The sequence below is a fragment of the Halyomorpha halys genome, unplaced genomic scaffold (assembly GCF_000696795.3).
Source record: "Halyomorpha halys isolate HHAL.00 unplaced genomic scaffold, Hhal_1.1 Scaffold644.1, whole genome shotgun sequence".
In the NCBI taxonomy this organism is placed as follows: Eukaryota; Metazoa; Arthropoda; class Insecta; order Hemiptera; family Pentatomidae; genus Halyomorpha; species Halyomorpha halys.
In genome coordinates this window covers 646,649-662,211 of record NW_027104642.1, presented here as the reverse complement: position 1 = coordinate 662,211, position 15,563 = coordinate 646,649, and the positions used below count along the sequence as shown (strand labels likewise).

The following is a 15,563-nucleotide window of genomic DNA, read 5'->3' as shown; positions in this document are numbered from 1 at the left end:
AATCGTTTGTCGTGGTTAGGGACAGAAGCTAGTATGGTGGTATTGTCAAAATCAAAAGTGTGTTTGAGTGTTAAGCTATGTTCAGATAATTTAGAAGCCATGAAGTTACGGGAGGAGACGGAATATTTGTGCTGGGTTATGTGGTCTTTAAATAAATTTTTTGTTTCGCCAATGTAGGATGCATTGCAATTAGAAGTGGAACAAGGGATATGGTACACAATCTGGGAATGGTATTGAGGAGGAATTTGATCTATAAGATTGGTGTAAATATAAGACAGTTTGTTATGGGCTTTGAGGGCTAGACAGAGGTTAGGGATGGAGGAACGTAATTGTTTTTGAATGTTGTCTGTAAGAAAGGGGATGTAAGGTAATGATCTGTATAGGGGGATGGAAAAATATTGCAGAGAATTTTGTGTAGATGGGGTACGGTTTTTATAATTGTAAAAGAGTTTGTCGATGATTAATGGAGGGAAGTTGTTGTTTAAGAGAATTTGTTTAATGCGGTGATAGTTATTGTCATGAAATTGGGAATCCGAGAGAGAAAAACCACGTTTTTTGGCTGTGTTTAGTTTTTGATGGTTAGGATGTGGGAGTGATAATTTAAAAGTCTTCCTGAGTAAGTTGGTTTTGTGTACCAATCAGTGGATATGGTATTATTGGCGTTTTTTATGATGAGGAGGTCAAGGAATGGTAGCGAATCGTTTATTTCTGATTCAACTGTAAAACATAAGCGAGGATGGTAGGAATTGAAGGCAAATAAGATATCGGTGATTTTATTGGTCTGTTGGGCAATTGTGTCATAACGGTCTTTCTTGACAGTTACGTTTCTAGCCTTAGTCTAGTAGCTCACTCTAGTGGACTTTCCAAAAAACTCATACATCAATCAGTTGCAGGCCTACCTTCTACGCCATAACGTAAGTCTCCTTTCTCGTTCTCATATTTGTTACATTATTCTTTTCCCATTCTCCATATTCTACCTTTTCCTATTGTATATGTGTGTGTATATTATATTTTATCTGTCACTGTTTTCAATCTACTACCATCCGATTCCACGATTATCAATCAATTAAAAAAATTTTTATAATTCAATTATCAGTTATCAATTTTTATCATTTATGATTTAATTCAATATTTTGTATAATTCTAAATTTGTTTGTATACTATTCCTTTTCAATTGTATGTTTCTCTAAATGTTGTTGTTATCTTTTTTGTTCTATAGCCCTGATGAAGACCTGAAACTCAGGTCGAAACGTCGGCATAAAATAAATAAATATGGTTTTGTTTATTTATGTTGTTCTTTGCTGATCGCACCCCCCGACAAACTTCTCCAATCATAAAACAAAATCAACTTTGCATTTGCTGAGATGAGGACACCCCTGTATTCTATGGCGTTCCCGATATTGGGAATTTCAGTTGTTCTATTTCCTCTTTTTGGGCTCATTGACACTTATCGTAACCACATTGTGCTTTCTAATGACAATCGCCCGGAATGGACCCTCATATCTCTGTAGCTCCTTACTCCTGTTCGTCCCCGCCCGGTGATATACTATTGTCCTGATTTTTAGTTCGCCGCTAATGTCTTGAACATTTGAATTGTGGCGAGCTACGTGTTCGGTCTTTTCTTGCACTATTCTCTCTTTGACCTTGTTCCATAACTTGCGTAACATCATACCATTATTTATAACCTCATTGTCATCCCAAACCGTGACCAGTATAATTCCATCAGCACCCCCTAAGCCAAAAAGGATTTCAAAGGGAGAAAACCCTATCACCGTATGAATAAAATGGTTATAGGCCACAATCGTGTCATAGGGTTCCAATCCGTTGTCTAGCTGGTAGACCCGTAAATGATCGCCCACAGTGCTGTTTCTACTTCTTCGCTGCCTCCCCTACTCTTGGGGTGTCCCGGTGTATTCAGATCCCACTCTACGTCCAATGTCTTCATTTCATCTCGAATTATACCATTGTCAAATTCTCTCTCTCCATCTGACAAAATCTGTTCCGGAATGGCATAAGATTGGAACCACGTTTTTAAAGCTCCTAGTACTGTATCCGCTGATTTATCACTGACTAATTGCTACTTTACTAAAGAGATCCATGGTTGTTATCCATTAGTGGCCCTTCCAGGTGAAGGTATCCATTTGCAGATCAACGAGCGGTGTGTCAGCTTTTGGTGTCTCGTTCTGCATTGCTTTTGGTGGGTGTCTGTCATACTCCGTGTTAAGACATATGTTGCAGTTTCCGATGACCTCTTGAATGGTTTTCTTCATGATCCACTAAAAGTACCAACGTTTTAGGGCTTGCAGCATCTCGTTCACCCCACGGTGGTTTGTCTTCCCCTGATAATAAGCCGTCACCTCTTTCTGCCACCCCTCGTCCCCTAGCTTGTCCACCATCCTCAAGCAACAAATGGATGTGCTGTCCATGTTTATTTGCTCCGAACGCCCAAGCCTTTTAATCTTCTCCCAAATAACTACATTTCCCACATAGAGATAGTGAATTTTCCTGGTCTTGGATGCGTCCCTGAGTGCACGACAAATTTGGTCTTCCCTGGCTCCTGGCTCAGACCAGATGGTGTTAATCTGACTTGGTCTGTTGCTGTCATCGTACACCTTCATCAGTCCTGACGTTCGTGTCTTCCAAAGTATCTGCCTCGGCTTATCGTTGACTATTTCATCCACTTCCTCCATATCCATGGGTCTGCCTCCAGTCGAGCTATTATCTTCCGACGGTAGTTCCTCCTCATCCTGTTGGGATGCATCCTGGGTATCCTCTTCGCCTGGCATCCATTTTCTTAGAAACTGCCTCACATCTCCATGTCTCTTTCAATGGTATTTATCATTATCGCTCTCGATAGCCAATCCACAACATTTTCCTTCTCCGGCTTGTACACCACTTCAATATTATATTGATTGAGCTGCTCTTTCCAGTGGTTAACCCTTACAGATGACTCCTTCAATTTATCTACCCATTGGAGTGGTCGGTGATCAGTTCGGATCTTAAATTGTCTTCCGAATACATAGGGTCGGAAGTGATCGACGGCCTATACTATCCCTAACTATTCCCTCTCCAGGGCACTGTATTGTGCTTCAGAATACGTGAGACGTCTAGTTGCATATGCCACTGGACGATCTCCACCTAAACCATCCTGAGACAACACCACTCCCAGCGTTTACTCGCTCACGTTGTGATTGTGAACTGCCATTCGAAGTTGGGAAAAACTAGCACCGGCTGTTTTTGTAGCTGCTCCATGCACTTCCGTATATTACTCTCCTTGGCTGGTGTCACAATCATTCGACTGTGTTTTTTTAGGAAATTTTAATAGGAACCAGATACTCCGCCATCTCTGGCACAAAATAATTCATAGCCCATAATAATAATCGCTATATTCTCTTGACATCTCTGGGCACCTTCATCTTTTGAATGGCCTCATCTTTTTGCACATCTGGTCTCCTACTATGTGTTCACATGTCCCAAAAAGTTAATCTCCCCTTGCCTTAATACTGTGTTTTCAGGGGACAGTTTCATTTCAAATTGCCAAACTCTCTGGAAGACATTTTGTAGGTGCCACACATTATCCCATTCCGATTTACTGAAGACTAGAAAGTCATCCATATACACTTGACACATTGATTCATCCAAGTCATTTAAAAACTTGCAAAAACGGGTACTCACGTCCATTATATCCTGGGCGCATTCTATGAATGTTCATTCATGTGGCAATCCTCTCTTATTAGTTTCTTTTGCCAGCTGCACCTTAAATATAGAGTCCAGGAAGTTCGTCTTCTCTACCTCTACGCTCTATGTCTCTCCTCTTTTCCATAACTAAATTAAAGTGGACAAGTAACGCAGCAGCATACTGCCCATTCGACTGGTCTTGTTTCCTCTCACGAAACATGTAAAAGATGTCCTCCTCCAGAGTATATCTTCCACCTCCGTATGCCTTTTTCAACCTTTCCTTGACCACTGGCCTGGGCATCTCCTCGTCAGCCTGAATGTGATTGAGGATGGTCCTCTTAATTCTGCATATGAGGGCTGCCTTCAAAGAAACAGCATTATTCTGATCCAACAAGTTCTCTGATATCTTGGCCTCAATTCTCCCTGTAATGCAGTCACCATCTTTGAGGAAGTGATTAAGCTCGCCAATTTCACCTGAGAATTGTATTAAGTCTGAGATGGCCTACCTTAGAATCTGTGATTTGACTTACCTCACTTTTAACTTAGCCAGTACATTGGCTTGTACTTACACTAACAAGTCTCTGGTATTGAAGGCATTGCCGGAGCTCCAGGGGCTACCAGTGGTGCAGAGGCTGCAGGAGTCACTTGATTAGGTGGAGGGGAGGTCAGGACTGGCGCTCTTACCAGTACAATGCAAACACCTCAGCCTGGAATACTGTGGTGTGTTTTCCTAACGAGATGGATGTGCCTCGATTAGGCATATCCATCCGCCATATTCCTGCTCCAGATTCTTGTTCCTTTAAGGATCCGTCTGTGTAGCAGTTTACTCCATTGCACGGCTTGTGTGGGGTTGACCCTTCAACCCTTACACTATAGTAAGTGTTCTTGTATTTTTTATCCTGATTATCAGAATGCATAGCTAGGATCCCGTCTTCATTGTTCCTCCTGAACAGTCTGCCATGTCCCTCATAAGTTAAGGAACGGTAGTTCGTTCCTAGTTTCATAAGCCTATATGCAGAGCTAAGGGCTTGAGCTTCAATCTCTATATGTAGGGGTTTAATGTTCAGAAGAACCTCCATTGCTGCAGAAGTAGTGCTTATGGCACCCGTTATCATGAGGCACACCAGTCTCTGAAGTTTCCCGAGCCAAGTTTGGGATTTCCTGGTCGTAGCCCTGTGCCACCATGCAATGACAGCATATAGGACAATGGGTCTTATCGCTGCCATGTACAAACAATATATAACTTTTGATTTAAGGCCCCAGGATTTGCCTACGGCTCCTTTACATACCCAGAGACACCTCAACGCCAAGATACACCACATGAGAGGAGCACTCCATAGCACTCCACCTGCAGACAGCCACCAGCGGGCTTCATTCACATCTTAGTGTGTCCTAGCTCTGACTTGAGCAATCTTCCTTCCAACATCGCGTTGATTCAGTTGAAAGAAAGCTGTCCCACCCCTTTCATTTCCATGGCTCTTGCCATGGTTCTGTAAGGAGTACGATCAAAGGCGCCTTCAATGTCAATAAAGACAAGCCATAATCTCCTTATAGGCCAAACTCTTTTCAATCCTGGATACTAAATGGTGTAAAGCATCCTCACAGGATTTCCCTGATTGATAGGCAAATTGAGTGCTGTGTAGTGGTCTCTCTACCAGCACAGTCTCCCTAATATGTCTGTCCAGAACCTTTTCAAGTGTTTTCATTAAGAAGGATGTCAGACAGATAGGTCTGTACGCCTTGGGGTTGTCATAAGAAGTTTTCCCTGGCTTGGCTATATAACACACCTTCGACACTCTCCAGCTATACATGGAATGTGACTCAGTGCTGAACTCCCCCTTAGCAAAGCTAAGAGGTATGGTTTCAAGACCGTTAGGCCTTTTTATAATAGGGCCGGAAAAATTCCATCCCTGCCGCCTGATTTAAAGGGCAAGAAGGATTTAATCGCCTACTCAACCTTGCCAGAGTTGACTATCCTATTTGCTTCGACCCACTTATCTCTACTGCAAGTGTAGCTCTCTGTTGTGGGGGTTATGTCCTTTTGTTCTATTAGTACACACCCAGAGAAGTATGAGCGTGCCAGAGCCTCCAGGGTTCCCACCTCAAAGTTGGTGAACCCCCCTTTCACCTCAACAGCACCCAACACTCCCCTTTCAGAGGCCCTGGATAGAATCATATTAATTCTGAACGTGGAGGAAGCATCATTAACATTATTGCAAAATCTTCTCCACGCCCCTCTTTTGGCCTTCCTCACAGCCCTATTGTAGTCAGTTAGGTACTCTAGTAGGTGTCCCAACAGCCTGTTCTTTTCGCTGTATTGAAGAGTCTCCTTGTGAGTCCTCTCAGCCTAGCCAGTTCCTCATTAAACCAAGTTGTATTCCTGTTGGTTTGGATCCTGCGTACTCTGTTATTATCAGTGTAGGATCTTATGGTCGCTTCCGTTACGGACATGTTAAGGCATTCAAGTTGCCAGGTGTTCCTGATTGTTCCTGAACAACTCTTGACCTCTTCCTCGAATTGGGTACAGTAGGTGTCCCACTTTGTCAACTTTGGATTCCTGTCCACCGACTCGGTCATGTCACATGTTGCTAAGTCATATCTAATATACCGATGATATGAGCATGACTCTTCATCCGAGACGTGGCTATGGTTATATCTATGACTTCCGCCCTCACCCTATTGACAAAGGTAGCCTTGCTGCCTCTATTGATGACCTCTAAGTCATGTCCTAAAAGAGACTCACCTCTCTGGTTGGTGTTTGTGCTTCCCCAGAGCCAGTGATGGGCGTTGGCATCTATGGAGACTACTATTTCATCCTTCCCAACCAGCCCATCCACCATCCTCCTCAAGGTCGCCGTTGGAATGGCCTCTTCATTGGGGAGATAACCAGAGGCAAGTGTCACCTCCCTATGGGTTCCCTCTTTGAGGGCCAACTTCGCTGCTGCCAAGTCTCTGGAACATAAATGCCAAAGAGGCAGCATCTGGAGTTTACTCATATACAGGAAACAGGTTCTGGCATGCATTGACACAGAGATAATGCTGTACCCCCGCATGTCCAGTCCACTGATCCTGCCTTTAAATAAGTAAGGTTCTTGAATTAAAATAATATCAATGTCCTTACCCTTAACATACTGCTGTAGAACAATTGCAAGCAGCAATGCAGTGATGCAGGTTCACTTGCAGCATCCTCATCCTCTTTAGTCCTCAGCGGGCCTCCCCTCCCCCTCTCCGGCGGAAACAGCGAGACACCACCACCCCCGGTCACCGCCTTAGCGGAGGCCCGAGAAGCAGTGGGCCCCCCAGTCCCCGCCACGGACGCGTCCCCAGCAGCCAGACCTTCAGCATCCCTCTCCACCGCCAGCCTTCTAGGTCCACCAACAGATCCACCCATTGTCCGCCTTCCCGATTTCCTTACTCCAGTGCGATGGGCCGCCATCCCACTCACGCCAGTGCGAGAGGTCGAAGCAGCACTCTCCACATCCATGGGTTCACCAGCCCCCCTCTCTTCCCTTGGTGGAGGTCTCCTAGTGTGAATCTTCACAAAGGCCTTCCTGAAATTTTAGTTCATCAGGAAGCCTCTGCCTTCCAAAAAGCGTTGGCTGCTTTCCGGGATCTTAAAAACCCTGTAAAAGCCAACCTCCTTTTCCTTAATGCCGACCAGCGTCCATCTTCTAACATCGGGCATCCTAGAGTTTTGGTAGCCAATTCTTCGAAGGAGAATGTCTGCCTCAACTCGCTCACCAGGGAAGAAAATTCCCAACTGGTGGTTCTCTGGAGCTCATCAATGTTGCCGGCATGTAAGGTGACATTGTCACCAATGGTGACGTCTCTGATAACAGTCGACAGCCAGTCCCTACCAGCTTGGTTGTCACAAATCACAATTCCGGGGTTCACAAAAAAGGGTTTCGGTCCCGAACACCATAGGAGGAGGTGCCCTATTGACCTTCAGTATCATGAGTACTGACCCTAAGCCTCCTTCTAGCCCTCCTGGATGATCCGGGTCCCGCTGAGTTCCAGTCCCTATCAGCCGAGGCTGATGGGCCTGAAGGTCTCCCGATATCCCGTGGTCTATCCAAGCTCCTTGGCTCGCTCTCCACAGCAGAACCAGGCTCTGTAGAGCTCTGTTCCCTATCAACTAAAGTTGGTGGGCCCAAAACACTCAGTCTCCTGTAGTCATGCTGTGGCTCTGTTGATCGCACGCCGCCTTCTCCTCATTGCGCCTGATCCTCTGCCATCCCTTCTAGACTGAGGTCGGGGGGGAGTGTTCCCCCTTCCCCCTGCTGAGGTTCCTCATCACTCATCTCTTCCACGATTGTGGAAATATCTGAGATATATCTAGAAAGGGGTAAATGTAAAAGATATTGTTCTCATTCATTTTGTTCCCACGAGTATGGGGGTTCTTAAAGGCACTGCAGGTACTACCCCCTCTCCCTGCAGTGGGCATTAGATACAATGGGGTGCGCCAGGTGCCCCAAGTGGGTCAATAAAAGACAGTATATTGTTATGCACCCTCTGCCATTCAGCCTCAGTTCGAGCTCCCTACACCTAGCTTGGAGTGCCTGTCTTATTGACAGGTATGACGGACACCCGCCTCTGTCGTTCGTGAGTTCCGTTGGACTCCCCAGGGGGCACTACGCGGAGGTGACAGTAGGCGTTGGCAGGGATAGGGAGAACTGGGAGGATTCCCAGACAGTGAGTAGGGCACTCTGGCCTGATTCATCCGCAAAGAGTGGGGGAGACACCCGCGCCCATCTCCCTCTCTAGTCCTCCTGTTGCCTGCCCATTAACCTCCCAACAGTCAATGTTAATTTGTTGAGAAAATCATCAAAAGAAGATTCTATGAAATTGGTTAGTTTTGTTCTACCTAAATTTAAATACATTGTAAAAATAGATATTAATTTAATGAAGTGTTATTAAAAATAAGTGTTCTGATTGTCTAGAAACCCACCCAGAGAAAAAGAGCCTATAATATTATATAAAATAAAATATAAATTCTCATATCTACTTAATATTTAATCTCACTGTGTAGTAATATACCCATCCCAACAATAAAAATTGTCATTCAAAACAATGAAACTACCACAACCCCAAGAAATCAACAGCAAAACATACTACACAATCCCTTATATACCAACTCTTCCAGAAAGAATAACAAAAACTAAACAATAAAAAAAAACAATTATGCAATTATCTACAAAAACATGGCCATTTTATCTAAACTTTACACCGATACGAAAGGCAAAGACAAAATAGAGCTACAGTCAAATATAGTGTATGAAATTTCTTGTGAAGAGAACTGTGGAAAATCCTATTTCGGAACAGTATCTCAAAAGAAGGGTTTATCAACACAAATATAGGTTGACTTCTGCAACAAACAACCCCTACAAACCTGACCAAATTGCTCTCACTACACATTTTAGAAAAATAGGACATAAATTCAAATATGATGGACCAAAAATCATACATACAGATCTGTAGAATGTTTTTCCTAAAAAAAAATGGCTGGCAGTACGAGAGTATGAATAGTCTGTTATGGGCTGGCCAAATGCATACTGTCTTGAACTTATCACTGGATTTTAATCTTTGAAGTTATCTACTGTATAAACATTCAGGCTATAAAGTATTATAGTGATGTTATTATCAGCAATCGTTCATTCACATAAAATAGATCATATTCACAAATATATACACATTTTTTAATGAAACTGCTTTTAAAACCTTTTGTACATTTATATAAATAAAAATCACAATTTTTTTTCAATTCACAAATTCAACAATGTCCTTAAGTTAAACAAAGTGAACTAACCTATGGCTACCTGCTTTAAGCTACCTTCTATTCACAATGGTCAACAGATAGAGATGCGCTTAGATGGTTATAAGTAAACAGATATGACCTATGCAACAATGTGATTCTTGTTGAGTTTCTGTTGGAAGGAAGAAATTATGTGTGTATGTACACTAAAGAACATAAAATATAGTAGAAGTGACATTCTAAACTTATGAGTGATCCCACCACTGCTTCATCTTTCTGAAAATGTTTTTAACTTGTGGATATGTGTTACTTTGAATAGGATTCATTAATTTCCATTCAAAAACAGTAGATATAATATGAAAACATATACAATAATGTATGTTATTAGCCATTTAATTTGTTCATTTTATTTTCTAAAATTGTTTTCATAGATAATTTAGTTTTTGTAAATACTATGTTCTAAGTTAAGTACTGGCAAAAGCAAAATGTCAAAAAAGAGAAGAAGGAATAAGATCTAACACACTTGAACTGCTGTAACATACTGGCTTTATTGTATTCGGTATATCTCTTATATACATTCGATCAGCTGACATTGAAATAACAGATGACTCATACTGTAACACCCCCCCCACCAGTTTACGAACAATCCTCGTAAACTAATACTATATAATATAATAACATAGAAAACAAAAACAATAAAGGTGCATCAGCGGTAGGTATCTCCTCTTGTCTGCCTTTTGGTGGATGTCTATCATACTTTGTGCGTAAACAAACTTCGCAGTTTCCTAGAACTTCACTGATCGTCTTCTCTATCCCCCACCAAAAGTACCTTCTCTTCAATGCTTCCAGGGTCTCCGAGATTCCTCGGTGATTTGTTTTGCCCTAATGATATGCTACAGTTACCTCTCTCTGGCGTTCGTCTTCCTGAAGGGTTTCCACTATCAGCTTGTATCGGGTGAATGTCCTGTCCATTCCTATGTGTTCATCATGCCATAGCCACTTGATCTTCTCCCAAACCGTTTCATTCCCAACTTATAGGTGACACTTTTCTCCAAGCTTGGAAGCATTATTCAACATTTTACAGAGCTGGTCATTTTTAACGCCTGGCTGTGACCAAATCGTCGTGATATTCCTCCTCCCATACTTATTACACTCAACTTTGACTAATCCAGTGGTTCTTGTCTTCCATATAATCTGCCGCCTCTTGTTATGGTAGATTCAAAAATATGTTAAATCATGAAAAGTTAATTAATTGTAGTTGAAGTATTTTGTAAGTAATATGTATACAAAGTGGATGAGAAATTAATATATACTTATTACAATGAGACTCCAAGAGCATGGTTATGGATTCATGCTATTTTTTTAAAAAATGTATAAAGATTGGTGACTAAGGAGAGATTTTCTTATGAATATTAAATAAATAATTTAAAAAATTATTCACCTGTTCAAGGTGAGCACAACTTTCCCCTTAAAAATTCACCGATAAACCTGTGGAAAAATAGGGTTGAAGAATGAAAGCCAGAGGTGAAAGGAGTGGGGAGAAGGCTGTGAGTCTAGTTATCTACCCCTGCTACAAATGGCCTAGTGCTGTTTCTACTGTGTTCAATGTTCTGTGGTGTACACATATACCCACATGTACTAAAGTTATATATAAAATAGTTTAAAATAATGTAATCAACTATCAATAATATCGGGCTTTATTTAAATTGATATCACTGATAAAATCATAAAATGCATCTTAATTTTTTTCTAGATATCAGCTAAGCATTATTTTTAAAAATTTTATTTAAATGCTATAATCAAGTGATATGTGTATTAATTTGTTTTTCTTTGTGTTTTTTAGTGTCCAGCATTTTTCTTTTATGTGACAAAGAACAGCAGATAAATATAATTGAAGTATTGTGCTAAATTCACTTTTTTTAAATTTACTTATGCCACCTTTTTGCATATTTAGTTGACGTGTGCATTGGAATTATGTTTTTGTAATAACAAATTGTGCTTCTTATTAGTGTACAATTTTTAGAAATATTATTGTTGTATATGACCTAACTACAATTAATTTATTGATTTATGGTACCAATTTCTGCTTTGTTTAAACTTGATTTTTCAGTTCTATGTTTGACAAATAAATTGATACCTAAATGATACATGATTATGTTCATACTCTGATAAACAATCAGAAAATATCCTTACTTTTACTTTTTTTTTAAAAGATTTTTTTCTAAACAAATATTTACTAACAAATTCCAGAATATAAATGAAATAGAAATAGCTTGATTCATTATTTAAAATATAGTTGTAAAATGTATATAATTACTATTGTTAACAAATTAAAACATTGCTTTAGACAAAAAATGGCAGCATGAAACTCTTATAGCTATTGGTTCATTGAATAGATTAAATAAATATGTATTTAACAATATGGATAGTCAATTTTTATAAGATTGCCATATATTTTTAATATTACTTTTAATATAGATATATTTTTATATTAAATTTTCCTCTTATTTTAATGATATTAATACCCATTTATAGAAATTACCACATTTAAAATGTTTGTGGCAAATTTTGTGTTCTGAAAGACATATTTTTGATAACCATTTCCATTTTCATAATTATACTGGTGTGAATCATGAAACAACATAATCATTTCAGCAAATTCAAATTGCTATTTAATATTTTTTGCCATATTTTTTTTTTTATGTCATTAGATATTTAGATATTTATTGTTATTTATATTTTATTGTTTATATTAGTTATAGTAGTAATATAGTAAATCTCAACAATTACAGTATTAAAACAAATTCAAAGTACAAAATGTTTCTTTACTTAGTCTGTTTATTATGATTTTTGTTTGTTCAGAACTGTGGTTCCCAACTCAAAAAAGTTTAGAGGCCACTAAGCAGTGAATTGAACATTGTGTGGCACACCTCTACTCCCATTCTGTGGAAAAGGGGGCCCCCTTGGAAAACATTTTAAAATTAGGTAGCTTAAAAGTGCATTATGAGTCACTTTTATCATCCATTTATCTGTTAAAACCTTTTAGCTAGCACTCAAACATCAAGTAAGATAATAAATAAAATTTAAGAAGATGGTCTGGGTTGTGGTCAAAAAGAACGAATAGTATATCACTATTTAATGTCCGACGTTTCACCCCACTTTGCAGGTCTTCATCAGGGCTGTTCAACCCTGTTTAACCTATCACTTTGAACAGCCCTGCAAAGTGAGGCGAAACGTCAGACATTAAATAATTAAAAACTATTTGTTCTTTTTGACCGCAATCCTGACCATCTTCTTATATTTAAGTTATACAGTCAATTACATATATAAAATAATTCAAATCATAAAACCTCACAAAAATATGTGACGCCTGACCCTCCTGCGGGCCACCTATTGTCCGTAGACCACTGGTTGGGGACCACTGACTTGAAAATACCCATTCATGAATTTTATTTGTTAATTTTCTTATTAGCAGATCTGAATTGTTACCAGCCATGTAAAAAAATTTTTTTTTTAATTTGTTGTTTTGCTAGATATAATGATAATGAATATTTTTGTTATGCGAATTTTTGATAATCATTGTGTTGTAATTTGAATAAATAATGGACGACAGTATGTGAAAAATATTTTAAAACAATTCATTAAAAAATTTTTTTGTAAATACTGTTAAAAAATCAATTGTAAATATGTAAAATTGCCAGAATTAAATTACTGATAAGGAACAAAACTATTTTGGTTATATATCAGATATTTTTAATTATCTACAATACTACATATTTGAAATGTGATTGTTAAATTTATTCTGATTTTCATTTTATTATGGTGTTAATTTATTAACATTTTATTAATTGAGTTTGTTTATTATATTAATATCATGTATATTATGTATCTTAATTTTTTTATAGAACACTTTCTATTTAAAAAATAATAAAAATAAATAATGGAAGATTATTGATTGACCGTGTGTATAGATGAATGGAATATGGTCCGGGTGCGGTAAAAAAAAACTCAAATAGTAGATAATTATACTATTTTATTGAGCCAACGTTTCGCTCCACGTTGCAGGACTTCGTCAGGGCTGTTTTGACGGCAGTCAAAAATAAAGTGAATACTTTATAAATAAATACTTTATTTTTGACTGCCGTAAAAACAGCCCTGACGAAGCCCTGCAACGTGGGGCGAAACGTTGGCTCAATAAAATAGTATAATTATCTACTATTTGAGTTTTTTTTGACCGCACCCGGACCATATTCCATTCAAAAATAAATAAATTAGATGACATGAACATGAAATTTTAAGCTGTTATTTTGAAAGATATTTTTCCAAAGTTTCATTCCCCTGTGTAAACAAGGAAAAAAAAAAACACTTGAAAGTTAAATTGCCAATCCCCCTTTTAATCAACCAGGTTTTGTCTGCAAGGTTTCTGTTACTTTCGCACCCTTTCATTGTTAGGACCACAGTATTTATAGAATTATTTTATTACCTCTTCTACCCATAAAAAAATCAGGCAATCTGGCTGTTTATTATGCAATTTAATTTATTAAAATTATGATTTAAAGGTTTAGGTTTGAGATAAATATGGATGGATTCCAAAATAAGCCATTTTTATGGTGGTGACTGTAGCAAGAATAGATAATAAAAGTTAAAATAATGATTGAAAGTTAAGGCATGTTCAGAAAGGCGGGTGAGTTATGGAAATTGATGGATGTATCATGTTGGGAAATACAAACTTTGAGGTGGTTATTGGTTTTGCCGATATAAGGAGAATTACAACTAGTTAAGGGGTAGAATAGGGAATCCAGTAAACTAGTAGAAAATTTGTTGTGGGATTCCAGGCCGAAACGTAAGATAGGAATAGAAGATTGTATAGATTTTTGTATATTTTCAAAGAGAATGGGCCTAGGGTTATAAGGAAGAGTAAAAAGGGGTGGAACAGGTTGAAGGAAAGAGGGACTGGTATTAATATTGGTATCTGGTGGGGGAACTAGTCCAGCAAGTGAGCCTAGTGGCCCTTTTTTTGCCACCCTTGGTGGCTACTTTGGAGTAGCCAAAGCATATTAACTATAGTGGGAGTGTCAGGATATATTTTTCAGAGGCACCAAGAAATAAATATTAACTGTCCCAGGCAGAAATGTAACCCACCACATTCGGAACTGGGCCCTCAGGGATCTATGCCCCAACCTACAAACCATTGTGTCTCTAGTTTAAAAGAGTGAGTATGATCTGTTTAATGCATTGTCTGTTGGTCTTGTAGTATTAAGTCCCATGGAACAAAAACTTGACTCACCCACCCTGGTTAGAATAGTTTGGTTACCTCTAGATAAATCCCTCTTTCCCTCCCCCTGTATGTCAGGAAGTAATAAAAAATAGAGAAATGGATCTTTAGGTGGTAAGGATGTTGAAAAATAGTTAAGAATTTTGCCAGAATAGGTAGGTTTGGTACATCAATCAGTAAACAGGGAGCCATCAGAATGTCATATGATAAATTGATAAAAGTCGAGGAAAGGAGGAATGGTCAATTTTTCATTCAACAGCAAACAGAAGTCGAGATTGGTTGGAGTTGGAGGCTGATAGGATTTTGGAGATTCTATCAGGGTTGAGAACTAGGAAGAGGTTTTCAATGTATTTCTTAATAAATAAATATGAGATAATTATGGAGTAATTTGGATCACTGAAGACTGTCAAAATGTCAGGGTGGGAAAACTTGTGACAAATTTTCTTATCTCAAAAAATAAATCTTATCATAACAAACTTTCCTACCTTTTTTCTGACTCAAAAGATCCTATATCTCTTTAATACTGCTTCAATGTAGTTTCCCTATTCTACCTGTCGCTGTAATTCTTCCTATATTAGTGAAACCAAAAACCACCTCAAAACCTATATTTCCCAAAACATAACATCGATCAACTCCTATAATCCATCCACCTCCAAACTTTCTCAACATGCCTTGACCCTAAACTATTCTTTTAACTTTGACCAATCATCTATTCTTGCTACAGTCCCCAATGATAGAAAACACCATATTTTGGAATCTACATAAATTGATTAATGTTTTCTCTTGATGAATGGTTAAAATAATAAGTAATTTTAAGCATTTTAATTTGATTAAAACTTATCTAATAAACTAAGAGCA

The 15,563-nt window shown here is 38.7% G+C and overlaps 1 protein-coding gene across 2 annotated transcripts in view; it reads left to right on the top strand.

Annotated features, from left to right (window-relative positions):
* Positions 1-15,312, top strand: part of LOC106684997 (dual specificity protein phosphatase CDC14C) — a gene marked incomplete at its 5' end in the record, with an annotated part of 56,294 nt that extends 40,982 nt beyond the window's left edge. For both annotated transcript variants that reach the window (XM_014427434.3, XM_014427433.3), the window contains 1 exon segment: positions 11,274-15,312.
* Positions 15,313-15,563: the final 251 nt, after the last annotated feature.